Raw genomic sequence first — 13,150 nt, forward strand, 5'->3', positions numbered from 1 at the left:
CAGTGGGGGATCGATGAAGGGGAAAAAAGATAAGTGCAAATGTTTGCTACGCTGATCTGGGTGATGGTGACACGGTGTATAATGGGCCAAAATTCACCAAGCGGTACGCTACGGTTTGCACATTTTATTGTATCTACTTCAGTAGAAATAAATATGTATATTTTAAAAGTGAATGGGAGGAGAGAAATTAGAGACTGTGGGTCTGGATGCTGCTTTTTAAGAGTTTGCTGTGATTGCCATACAACATTGTACCCATAGTTAACAAAACAGTGCTGTGCACTTATCAGTTTGTTGAGAGGGTACATCTCGTGTTAAGTATTCTGATCACAACCACAAAAAGCAAAGGGACACTAGGAAAACTTTTGGAGATAATGGGTGTGTTTAGTTTTTTATGATGATGATGGTATCACAGGTGTATCTGTGTCCAACTCAGCAAGTTGTATACATTGATTACATGAACTTTTTGCTATTATTAATCATCCCTCAATACAGCTATAACAAAAGAAAAAAAAACTGCTGTGACAGGGAGGAAAGATACAGACACTGGCAGAAGAAGTGGAGTCCAGGGAGTTTGGGTTTGGGGTTTGTTTTTATAGCTTATAGTTGAGAGAAAGAATAGTATGTTTGCATGCTCCTGGGAGTGGTGCAATCCAGAGGGAGAAACTGAGGCCCCAGCAGAGAGAGGAGGGAATGGTGCGCTGTCCTCGAGCATGAGTCAGAGGTTGAAGCCGAGTGCTGGGTGGGGGCTGGGCTTCGCTGGCTGCAGAGACACCCATCCACGGGACAGGCAGGGGACCAAGGATGGGCACAGAGGCAGACAGGTGCATAGAGGGGACAGGTGGTGACGTTCTCTTCTGATTGCTCCATCATCTCAGCACAGCCGAAGTGGAGGGAGTGTTGGAAGCTCGAGGAGAGAGGAGCAAGTGTTAAGTGACCCAGGAGAGCAAGCAAGAGGGGCTGGGGGAGGGAAGCACGCCATGCTTGCTGGACGGCACCAGCGCCAGCGCTAGATTTATGGTCCGGAGTCCCCCGTGCAACCAGTTAGCGGGCTGCGTGCTTTCAGCTGCACGGGTGCAGGCACAGAGGAGGCGGGGAACTGGTTAACCCGGGCTGTGGTTTATCCGGGCAAGGAGACGCGAGATGGGAGGGGTTAGTAGGGTTGCAAGAGTAGGCGGAGCAGTGACGCTGTGATGCAAAGGGATGTAAGCCGGGTAGAGAGAAAACTTGGGGCACAGTGGGGGTGAGGGAAAGTGCAACATGAATGGGATCAGATCCCTGGGCCGAAGGCCCTGGCAGGGTCGGAGAATGGAGACGTGGGGCTGCTGACTGTAAGGAGTGAGCTGGAAAGGTAGAAGAGAGCAGTCAGTGTGCGATCCAGGATTCAAGACGTGACAGATCTGTGGCTACTGGCAGTGCCAAGGTCGAGGGTGTGGCAGGGCAGTGAGTGGCTGCGGCAGTACCTGGGTAAGCCCAAAGTTTATGTTCTTTCTCCATAAGGAGGCTTCGCATGGCATCTAGCAACTGAGTTGTTTGACTTTGGTCCTCTGCTTGAAAGAAAATTCCCCTCGAGTCATTCATGTTTTCAGATTAGACACTAGGATACCAAACAGAACACACATCAGTTTTTTTTTAAATGGCAGAGGTATGTCATTCCTCCCAAATGTGCACTTAAACAGACTGGCACTAGAACCCCATTTAGTTTGCAAGACAGACCATATGTTTTTCTTTTTCCTGCTTGGCAGGTGAGAATTAGTATTAGGATTGTGCTACACAGATACTGCATTCAGTTCCTGGTTTTTTTGATAGACAAAATAGAATCACTTACTCACCATGACTGTCTCCCCCATAAAACTGCTCACAAAGTAACTAGCACCAAATTGAATAATAAATCAGACCCTCTCTGTAATACTTAGGCACTCTCTCCAGACCAACACCCACAGGCTGAGCTTTGTCACTTATGGGCCAGGTGAAGTTTCTCAGACAAGTACTCTGCTCTGGAAAATCAGCAGCCAGGTGTGAAACTGCTGCGAGGCAAGTAGGAGCCTGACCACCGACAATAACATGCATCAGCCTTGCGTAGGACATAAGAGGGAGACATTGGTCCTTCAATCTGCATTAACCTTGTTTCCTCCAACTTGTTATGCATCGTCTGTGGTATCTCGTGGAGACAGCTACACTGGACTTAATTTCCTGACATTCAACAAGGCATTTTTATCAACCAAAAGGGAAACCAAAGGGTGCTGGGAATTTATTCTTTTTCCCGTCAGGTCAGACTTATCTCTGTCGTCCTCTGCAGGGACAGGACAAGCGCGCAGTGTATCTGAGCCTCTGCTGAGACCCCGAGGCGCCTGCTCCCTAAACAGTATTCTAATGCACCAAGGGCACCGTGAGAGGGAAGAAAAAGAAAACAAAATAGCCCATGACTTTCATTCTTTGTGAAAAATCACAGTAACATATTTTGTTTTATCTTGGAGGAGGTCTGTATGGGTCAGTTCGTTGATGAATTTGCTTCTGAATGGAAATGTGAGTTTATTTGAGCACCCAGACAGCATCACAGAAGAGCGCTGATGGCCACATCTGTCATCACTACTACTTGGGTTTTCGGCCTCCCTTGAAAAATGCCCCTCCTGCCAAAACAGGCAGATTTCCTCAGACTCTGCTAGTTGCTCTTGGTGGGAAAGATGGGTAGGTAGATTCATTCATGTAAGTTGCCCTTAATAAAGTCAAATTTGCCTTTAGTAAGCATGTCCAACTTCTCATCTTTGCTCATGCACCTACCAGCCCCTGCCTCGGTCTTCTGACCACAGTGGATGTCACCTTCCTGCCGTAATTAACCACCAGAGGAGATGTACGGCACCGTGGGCAGAACCGTGGGCTCAAGATCTAGATGGCCTCGGTTTGTGTCTCACCTCTGCCTCTTGGACAGTGGCTTCGCCTCTTGGACTGTGACTTCACTTCTCCATGGCAGTTACCTTATCTGTAAAATAGCAATAAGAAGAGTATCAGCATAAGGATTAAGTGAATTACTGTACGTGAAATTCATAGAACACTGCACAGCATGTTGCACAGCACACGGCTGAGTGTTAGCTTTATCATCGCCAGAAATAAATCAGACACCAAGCAGTTTCTTCAGCATCTTTATGTCTTATTCATCTTCATTAGTTACCTAGTGCTGGGAAACAAACCACCCCAAGATTTAGAAGTCCAGATCCATAAATGTTTATTATCCCACGGATTCTGTGGGCTAGGAATCTGGGACTGGTTAGCTGGGTAATTCTACTTCCAAGATCACGCTCATCATTACTGGCAAGCCTCAGTCCCTCTCCACATGGGCTTCTTAGCAGGGCTGCCTCACAGCTTAGCAGCTGGTGCCCCCAGGGTGAGCAAACCGAGAGAAGAGGATCTCTCACACACCACAGAGAGAAAGAGAGAGAATGGGAATAGAACAGCCTTTTCAAAACTAATTTTGGAAATGATATCCCATCACTTCTGCCATTTTTCTTTTCATTCTTATCAAGTCACTAAATCTAGCCCCCACTTAGGGTGAGAAATTATACCCAGGCCGGAGTCCCTGGGGATGGCCTGCCATACCAGCACCTGTGAACTGACTTAGAGAGTGTCCCTAAATAATTTGGCCTGCATATCTAGAAAGGGAATATTATTTTTTACCAGTGGGAACCAGTTTCTAACATCTACCTTCTTAATAAACATACAGACATGGTTTTGCTAATAAAAACTCATATTGAACATGCAGTATGCCAACTTGCCAAAGATCTAGGTGACGGAGGAGATGGGAGAGCAGAGAGTCCGGCTTTCTCTGTGCCGTGCTAGGTGACGCACCTGACACGGCATGGAGAGCTGGTCAGCTGGCGACCCCTCGAGACACAGCTTCAATTCATTGGCAAGTGCATAAAACCATGCCAGCTACACTCAAGTGTTTTCAGCTACACTGAAGACTTCCTAACATCTTCCTAAAAGGTTTTTCTGTAAGTCCTACCAAAGTCCTGTCTCTGAAAATCTCATTTTAAAAAAATATGGCTACAAATAAAGACATAAATAAAGGATGAGTAAGAAAAACATTGGTAGAACTTAACGTGTTTTTCCAACTTAAGTGAGTCTCAAAATGGAAAATACAGACAGTGGGTGTCTGTGTTGAATCACATGCTATAGCCGCTCAGAGCTGAGCAAGTATTTTGCTGACTTAATAAAAGCTCTTTGGCAGGTCAAAAAGCTGTGGTGGCATTTCTGCTTCGCAGAGTTCTAAGTAGTTTATCTTCTGTCAGCTCTCAAATACAACTGAAAACCAGGGGTATCCAAAAGCTGATAAAATAGGAAGAGTATAAAAATGATGTTTAAATTTAAAAATGAAGGTTTTGACAGCAGTAGACTCACAGACACTGAGAAGTGACCAGTGGTTACCAGGGGAGAGGGGTTGGGGCGGGTTGTGGGGAAGGTGAGGGGGATAAAGGGCCACAATAATTTGCAATCACAATATAAGTTGGTCAGGGAGATGGAGTATGACATGGAGAATACAGTTAATGATTCTGTAACATCTTACTATGTTAATAGATAGTAACCATACTAGATGGGGTGAGGCTTTAATAATGTGGAGAACTGTTGAACTATACTGTGTTGTGCATTTGAAACTAACATAAGATTGTATATCAACAATACTTCATTGTAAAAAAGAAGGTGTTGAGCAAATTAAAGCCAATTATATACACTACAATCTCAAATAGAGAGAAGAAAAAAGTCTAAAAAAAAAATCCAAATTATTAACAATGGAGGTTCTGAGTAGTGAAATTCTACTTTTCTTCAACTTCCAATATTTCCAAAATAAAGTCTTTTGCAGGTATGTGTGTGTGCAGACACGCATGCATGCTTTAAATAGAGCTTTTCCATATCGCACTTTCAATATGAATAAGAAGTTTAAATCCATTCTAGAAAGCTAGGAAGCTGGAATGCAGCTATCCCTGAGTCCTCTAAGAGATTAACATCCAAATCTAGAAATTCCCTCACTGCATTTTAGATGCAGCCCCTTCTGATCCAGAACAAACACCATAGCAATCTAATCTCTTTCAAAATGTACAGCCCCACTAAGATTCCTAAGAATCCATATCTCTTCCAGGTTTGGGGCTGGGTTCTGACTCTTGCGTGGACTCATAATGCCTCAAATGCTACCTGCCTATTTTTTTCAAAATATTTCCCCAAGTGGTAAAAATTAATTAAATATGAGTTAAATATGATCACAAATACATCATTCCTGCTTTATATTTCCTAAACTTGGGGAAATTGCTATGGCAAGCCTGTTGTGGGCTGGAAGCAGATTCTGTCTGTTGTGAACCGACCCACAGCTGCAGTTATTGAGAATTATTGAGACCTCCGCTGATCTGTCTGGGTACCACCCACTATCTGGAACCACACCAGAGGCTTGGGGAGAATCTGAACTCATGTAACTATCTGTGTGGTTCATGTGTAGTTATTTGAGTGAATTAAAATAAATAGTTCAGTTCCTCAGTCACCGTAGTCACATTTCAAGTGCCCCACAGCTGCATGTGGCTGGTGGTGACTGTATTAAACAGAACAGAATGCAGGATGTTTTCACTGTCCCAGAAAGTTCTATTTGAAAGTGTTGTATTTGATTATGAAAAGGTTACCTGATAGCAGAAAATTCTGGTCACTTACTTTGTGACACAGATGTGTATGTCCTTTGAAAGTTTTCTTATCCCCTGGAACTAAGAATCCAAAAAGGAATAGTACCTTGGGATGGCCTTCCGGGAGGTCACCAGCTGGAACAGTGATGGTGAATTGCTGGAATCTCTTACCTCATTTTTCATGGACTTCCCCAACTTCCCATAAACCCACTCTGTCAAAAACACTAGTCAAAAACACTAATAATGTGGGCCTCTTGATACAGACATTTTCCTGCCATTTTGGAGAAAAGAGATTATTACTTTCTGGCACAGGATTTTGTTTTTGTAGAAGTCCACCTCTTCCATTCTGAGTTCCTTGGTTTCACTTCCTTCTATGATTCCCTCCTGTTCTTGGTGGCATAGCATGGTGGCTAAAAGTCCTGACTCTGGAGCTCGACTGCCTGGTTTCAAATCCTAGCTATGCTCTTTACCAGCTGTGTGACGCTGGGCAAATTGCTTAACCTCTCTGTGCCTCAGCATCAGCAAAGTGACGATGCTAATACTACAATATTAAGAGGTTTCATAAACAGTCCAGGACTTAAAACATCTAAAATACTTACAGTGGTACCTGTCAAAGAGACAATACTCAATGAATGTCAGCCAGCCTTAAGTCATCCAAATGGTTTTTCAGCAAATAAAATAGTGCCCACTATGCATTGTCCTAAGCTAAAACAATGACCGTGTCTTCTAACCTTCCAGAACACGCTGCTTTATTTGGCAGGTTTTAAATTCTATCATCTAGTGGAGAGGCTTCCGCGGAGACCTGTCTCCATTACCTGACAAGCTCTTGGAGGGCTGCTGGTTTTCATTATCCTCGCAGTTCCAGTCCCTGGAACAGCCCAGCTCACTAAATGCTACCTAACGTGAGAGAGAGCCTCCGTCACACTCCTTCCTGGAAAACGACAACGATCCTCAAAGACCTCAAGTCAGCATGGAATTTCTGTTGGAGATGTTAGTTTGGTGTGCTAGTTTAAATTTTAAATAATTGTGCTTCAGCGGCCTAGGTTGTGGAGAAGGAAAGAGCCCCAGAAGCTTCCATGTTGCCATGAGTCTTCTCTGCAGAGGAGTGCATTCCCCAGTCCATTTAGTCCAATTATGACCTTAAAAGGTACTGATAAGATAGACCTGGCAACAGCAGGTCTTAAAAATTGCACCCAGAGTCTACCTTAGCTTTTCTTTTCTTTCTCAGTTTAAAACAGCACATTTTAAGCTGTCCCAAGACAGGAAAATAAATGTTTTGCAATTAGGTAGCTATTTCCTTGGACTTTTTTCTAGTTTTATAATGCTGCTGGTATTCATTCATGTATGCATTCATTCCACTGTTGCGGTTTCTAAAGCCCCAGATCACTGCTGTTTAGGGCTAAAGCAGTACATTCCAAGGGGTCCTCCACCCACCTACTCCAAGCCCCAGGAGGCTTTGCGCCAGCACAAGCTGGCCTTCGGCTGGCTTTGCTGGGTCTCACGTCAACCATGCCAAGCATGTTGTTATCTTTGGAAACCCTCACGTGCTTCCAAGCAGGCACCAAGCCCTTACGTGTTTTCAGCCACACAGGGCTGTTGGTGTGGGCAGTCCCTCTGTTCTTGCTAAGGGTACAGGCTCATAAGGTCTCTTATTTTCTTAAAGCTCCATGAAATATTGCAGAGAATATTTAAAATTTTGATTTTTCAAGTAAAAAAAAAAAATATATATATATATATACATATTTCTCATTACCTTCTCAATCATCTGAGACCATCTTGTGTCCAGAAACTATCATGAATTTCAGTACCCCTGTGTAAGTATATATTTGTAATCACTTTAGTCAAAGATTCACCCAAAGGAATGTGTTTTAAGTTTTAATAAAGTATTCCTAAAGCTTACACTTTCTTTCTGCGAGTTCAGTTTGATAAACAGTACTCTAGTCTATATTTTACTGTAATGTAGGTCACTGCTAATAAGAAGCCTACATAACAGGGACCGGATAAATCTACAAGAAAAATAACTAGGACCTGATCTGTGTTTATGACATCCAATCGATATTAACATTATTTTAAACTATTTTATCCACCCCTCCACCCTCACTTTTTTTTTTTGGTCTATGTCAGAATGTATGTTTTCCTCCTGTCCTTTCCCAGACTCCTGTTGGTGACCAACTTTGGCACCCTGTTTCAGCATTCCATTTTTTATTGACCACAAATACTTTAGCCTCTCCTATACTTCTTTGAATCCGCTTTATTCTCATGTTGGCTCCCTCACTAAATGAATTAAATGATTTTTGACACATGTACCCTCTCTATTTGTATGTGTGTCATGTTGTTGGCTTTTCCGATTTATGCTCTGAAAGTCTTACTGAGACGTCCGTATGGACTCACCGGCCAGAGCCAATCAAGCTGCCTAGACGTGAACCTCATGAGCGGCTTAGGCCCAGTCATCTGTTGGTAGAATTTTCCCTCTGACAACTCTCTTCCTCTGTTTCCCTTTCTTTTAATGCTGTGTCTTCATTTTTGTTTCTTTTCTTAGCCATTAACCAGTCCATCTTATCCGACTTGTGATTTGGGCCATTTCTCTTTTCTTACTAGGTCCAGGAACTAATGCGTAAAGGACAGTGGCACGCCAGTAAATGTTTAACAACTGGTTCTTTGAGCTGGGGAAGGGGCTGATTCCTCTGGTAAAAGAACTCCCAATATGGCCAATGGTAAAGTGCCAATGTGATGTCTCTGAACGCAATGTTAGGCAGAACTGAGCATAATGCACTCTCGTGAGTTGGTGGGACTGGCCACAGCACACAGCTGGTTGTGGACCACTAGGCAGGCCTTTGCTTCATAATCAAGACAGCACTCTGAATATTCCCAAGTTCTTGGAAAACAGTGGTTAAGCCACATGTTTTCCTACAGTGTATTCCAGGGAGTAATACGTCATGGACTTCCAGGCTGGTTAAGAAAGCTCCCTATATAGTCTGTGACACACATGGCTGATGATTTGTTTACTCACCTTTGACAGCAAGAATTGTAATAACTGAGAATCTGGTTTTGTCGCCTGCCTCTTTCGTGATCTATCTCAAGATGATGTGGATCAATTTTTCCACTGTCTGAAACATAACAAAGTATATAGCCTGTTAGTATTTTTCTTTCTCTGGTTGTTGATTCATGAGCCCATATTGATTAAGAAAATATTTTTTGCCCACTGGGAAGGAAAACACGTTTTGAGAATTGACCAGGGAGTTTTGTGTTTCTGTGTTGACTTCTGTCCTGTGAATGAGACCTGAAGGTGCAGACTCTCTGATGACTGTGGGTCTGTTACTGAGAATGAGTATTCCCTCTTTTTGATGGAAGGGGAAGTATAAATAGATTATAAAGCATTAATAAGTTACACTATGTTTTTAAAAGGGGGATCCAGACCAATTATTCACAAGACCCAGCCTGCCAAAACTTACACTAAAGGAAATAACAATATGAGTAGGCCTATGTATAGATTAAAGAAATTGAATAAATAAGTGATAAACCTCCAAAACGGAAAACAGCAGGCCTAGATGGGCTCACTGGTGAAGTCTAACAAATATTTAAGGAAGAAATTAAGCCAATTCTCTACAATCTCTTTCAGTGCCTGGAAACACAAAGAATACTTTCTATCTCATTCTATGAAGCCAGCAATACCCTAAAACCAAAATTAGACAAAGGTATTACAAGAAAGGAGAACTATAGACCATTATCTCTCATGGACATATATGTAAATATCCTTAACAAAATATTTGTAAATCAAATCCAAAAAGGTATACAAAGAATTTATATATCATAATCTAGTGGTGTTTACTCTGGGTATGCCAGGCTGGTACAATATTTGAAAATCAGTTGATGTAAACCATCATATCAATAGACTACAAAAGAAAAATTATATTACTGTATCAATAGATGATGAAAAAGTATTTGACAAAATACATCATTTAATAAGAAACCCTCAGTAAACTAGAAACAGAGGGGAATTTTCCACCTTGATAAAGACTATCTAAAATATCTACAGATAACATTATATTTAATAGTGAGAAACTGAAAGCTTTCCCACAAGCTCAGGTACAGAGTGGGAGCGACCCCTCTCACTGTTCCTTTTCCTTTTCAATATTATAGAAGTCCTTGATAATGCATTAAGTCAACAAAAGGAAATAAAAGGTACAAAGGAAGACATAAATCTGTCTTGTCCAGTGATGGCATGATCATCTACGGAGAAAATCAGAAAGAATCTACAAAAAATCTCCTGAAACTAATAAGCCATTATAGCAAGATTTCAGGATACAACGTTAATATAAAAAAAGTCAACTACTTTCCTATAAACCAACAATGAACAAGTGGAATTTAAAATTAAAAGCATAATACCATTTACATTAGCATCCTAAAAAATGAAGTATTTAGGTATATATCTCACAAAATATATGCAAGATGTATATAAGGAAAACTACAAAAATTTGGGAAACAAAATCAAAGAACTAAAATGCAGTAGTCTCCCCTTATCCATGGGAGACACATTCTAAGAGACCCCCAGTGGATGCCTGAAACCACAAACAGTACCAAACCCTATACATACTGTGCTTTTTCCTAAACTACATATCTATGATAAAGTTTAATTTATGAATCAGGCACAGTAAGAGATTAACAACAATAATAAAATAGAACAATTACAACAATGTACTGTAATAAAAGTTATGTGAATGTGGTCTCTCTCAAAATATCTCATTGTACTATATTCACCCTTCTTGTGAGATGACAAAGTACCTATGTCATGAGATGAAGCGAGGTGAATGATACAGGCCTTGGGGCGTAGTATTAGGCTATGACTAACTTTCTGACAAGATGTCAGAAGGAGGATCATCTGCTTCTGGACCACAGTTAACCGTGGGTAACTGAAAATGTAGAAAGTAAAACAGTGGATAAGGGTGGACTACTGTAAAGGAGAAATAGTCCATATTCATGGGCAGGAGGGCTCAACATTATCAAGGTATCTTTTCTTCCCAGCTTGATCTATGGATTCAATACCATCCCAATCAAAATCTCAGCAAGTTATTTCATGGTTATTGACAACTTGATTCCAAAGTTTATATGCAGAGACAAAAGACCTAGCAGAGACAACGCAATACTGGAGAAGAATGAACAGCACCCAAAATGGCAAATACATTACTAATTTTTCTATTTTAAAAAATCACATTAAAAGTGATTTGATTGTTTAAAGCCAATATAACAACATATACAGAAATAAAATATATGTCAACAACAGCACAAAGGCCAGGAAATTCAAAATGGAAGCCTACTGCTGTAAAATTCTTATACTGTACATGAGATGGTATGGTAGGACTTAAAGATAGTCTGTCATTAAAGATGTATACTGGAAACCTTGAAGCAATCAATAAAAACAAAACAGAACAATAGAAAATGTATAACTAAAAAGCAAATACAGGATATAAAATGGAACCAGAATATTCATTTAATCCCCCCCAAAAAAAGCATAAAAAGAGGAGAAAAAAAAAGAACAGATGGGACAAATGGAAAATAAATAGCAAGATAGATTGAACACAACCATGTCCATAACTACATGTAAATGGTTTCAGTCCTCCAATTAAAAGGGCAGAGATTATAAGATTGGATAAAAAGGGAGACCCAAATGATGGGCTAAAGCATCATAATCTAGATCTAGAATAATATGAGGACAAGGGAGAATTCATAGGCAGGAATAAAGTTTTTATTAAACTTTATATTTATTGAGGCGTTACTATATATCAGGCACTCTTTTAACAGAAGAGTCAAGGGGTTACAAGGGTAGATAAGGTTGAAGAACAGGTTTGCTCTGTGTAGCTGAGAAAACTGGAAGGATGGGAGGTTCTGTTTGGAAAAGAATGCTTTAATCATCATTTCAGAGGTGCAGTAGCTCTGAGAGATGACAAAATCTAGTTCAGTTGTGTCACACTTCAAGTGTGCATAACAATTTCCAGGTTGTTAAATGCAACTGTTCCCACCTTACCCCTATACTTCCTCTCTCTAGATTTGGGAAGGGGTCTGGGGTGAGCATCTTTAAAAGCAGTCAAGGGTATGACTATCTACATGAGTGGCTTACTTAGAGTAGAAATTAAGATTATCCAGATGATAGGGTTTCTGTCCTCATTAGAAGAACTAAGATAATGACAAGGTTTTGGATGGAGAGAAAAAATTGCGAACCATATAAGGAAGCCTTCAGCTTTTGTGCAATGGAAGGTCTAAGTAGATGGTGATGATGAAGTCAAGAGGGCACTTGAGAGAGTGACTTGAACCTAACTTGGCGTGCTCAAGATCTGCAGCACTGCCAGCAGGTTGGCTTGGCTACCTGAATGCTTTATTCTCTGAATAAAGTAGAGAATATTCAGACAACAATGATTTGGTGAAAAGTGCTTCATGTTATTGAGAAATGTATCATGGGATAATAAAAATCAAAACAAATTAGATGAGAGAAACCAAAGGTAATAATAATAGCTAATATTTGTTGGGCATTTAATGTGTGTTAGGCACTATTCTAATTACTTTATGCATATTAGCTCTTTTGGTCCTCATGAAAACTATAGGGATTTTAATCATCAAGTAAGGAAAATAAGGCTAAGACAGGTTAATATGTTCAAATGCCACACAGGTACCAGTTAAGAAGCCAATGTCTAGCTGAGAGATGAGGAGAGTTTGAAGTAAGGCATTCTAATGTCTTACTTAATGTGAAGAGCAAAAGACAAATTTGGGAAATAATAAGGAGAAAAGTTTATAGAAATTATAAATGATGAAATCAATGGGAAGTGAAGGATGGGTAGTAGGACTTGAGGTTCACTGGCTATTTGTTGGGCTACTAAAGAATGTTGTTCTTAAGAAAGAGAGGAAACGCAAGAGCAGCCTACTAAGTATGTGGCATGTGGTGTGTGTGTGGGTGTCTCTGTGTGTGTGTGTGAATCTGTTGAGAAAATGATTTAAGAGTAAGTATAAGTCAATTGTACATAAGGTAAAAATTCCCTACTGAATTAGAGATGCCTTTGGGTCAAAACACGGGAATGTTCAACAGAAATATGAGTAAAGAGTTTTTGAAGCAGGTGGCACTGGAGTGTAGGTGTTATTCATACCAAGGAATGCTTTTCATAGTAGTAATAAAATACCAATAGTGGCAGAGCAATAAAGACATTTAATCATCTCATATAACACAAATGTTAAAGGTAGTTTCTTCCCGGTTTGGCAAGGTAGCTCAGTGATGTTACCAACAGCCCAAGCTCTCTGTTTTCTCTTTCTGCTCTGTCATCCTCAATATATTGGTTTTTGACCTTGGACTTGTTGCTCACTCATGGCATCACTGACGCTCTGGACTAGATCATCGTTGCAGGGTTTGTCCTGTGCATTATAAGGTGTTTGGCAGCATGTCCGGTCTCTCCCTACTACATGTTAGCAGCAACTCTTTCCACCCCCTAGAGGTTATAGTAAAAAATGTCTTC

The 13,150-nt window shown here is 40.8% G+C and overlaps 1 long non-coding RNA gene across 1 annotated transcript; it reads right to left on the reverse strand.

Moving 5' to 3' along the window:
* On the reverse strand, positions 1-8,764 carry LOC140846550 (uncharacterized). The gene is made up of 3 exons (XR_012125751.1): positions 8,665-8,764; positions 2,910-2,977; positions 1-1,594 (listed from the first exon to the last, which is right to left on the reverse strand). It is a non-coding gene; the product is annotated as an uncharacterized lncRNA (long non-coding RNA).
* Positions 8,765-13,150: the final 4,386 nt, after the last annotated feature.

Source organism: Manis javanica, chromosome 15, assembly GCF_040802235.1.
Source record: "Manis javanica isolate MJ-LG chromosome 15, MJ_LKY, whole genome shotgun sequence".
Classification (NCBI taxonomy): domain Eukaryota; kingdom Metazoa; phylum Chordata; class Mammalia; order Pholidota; family Manidae; genus Manis; species Manis javanica.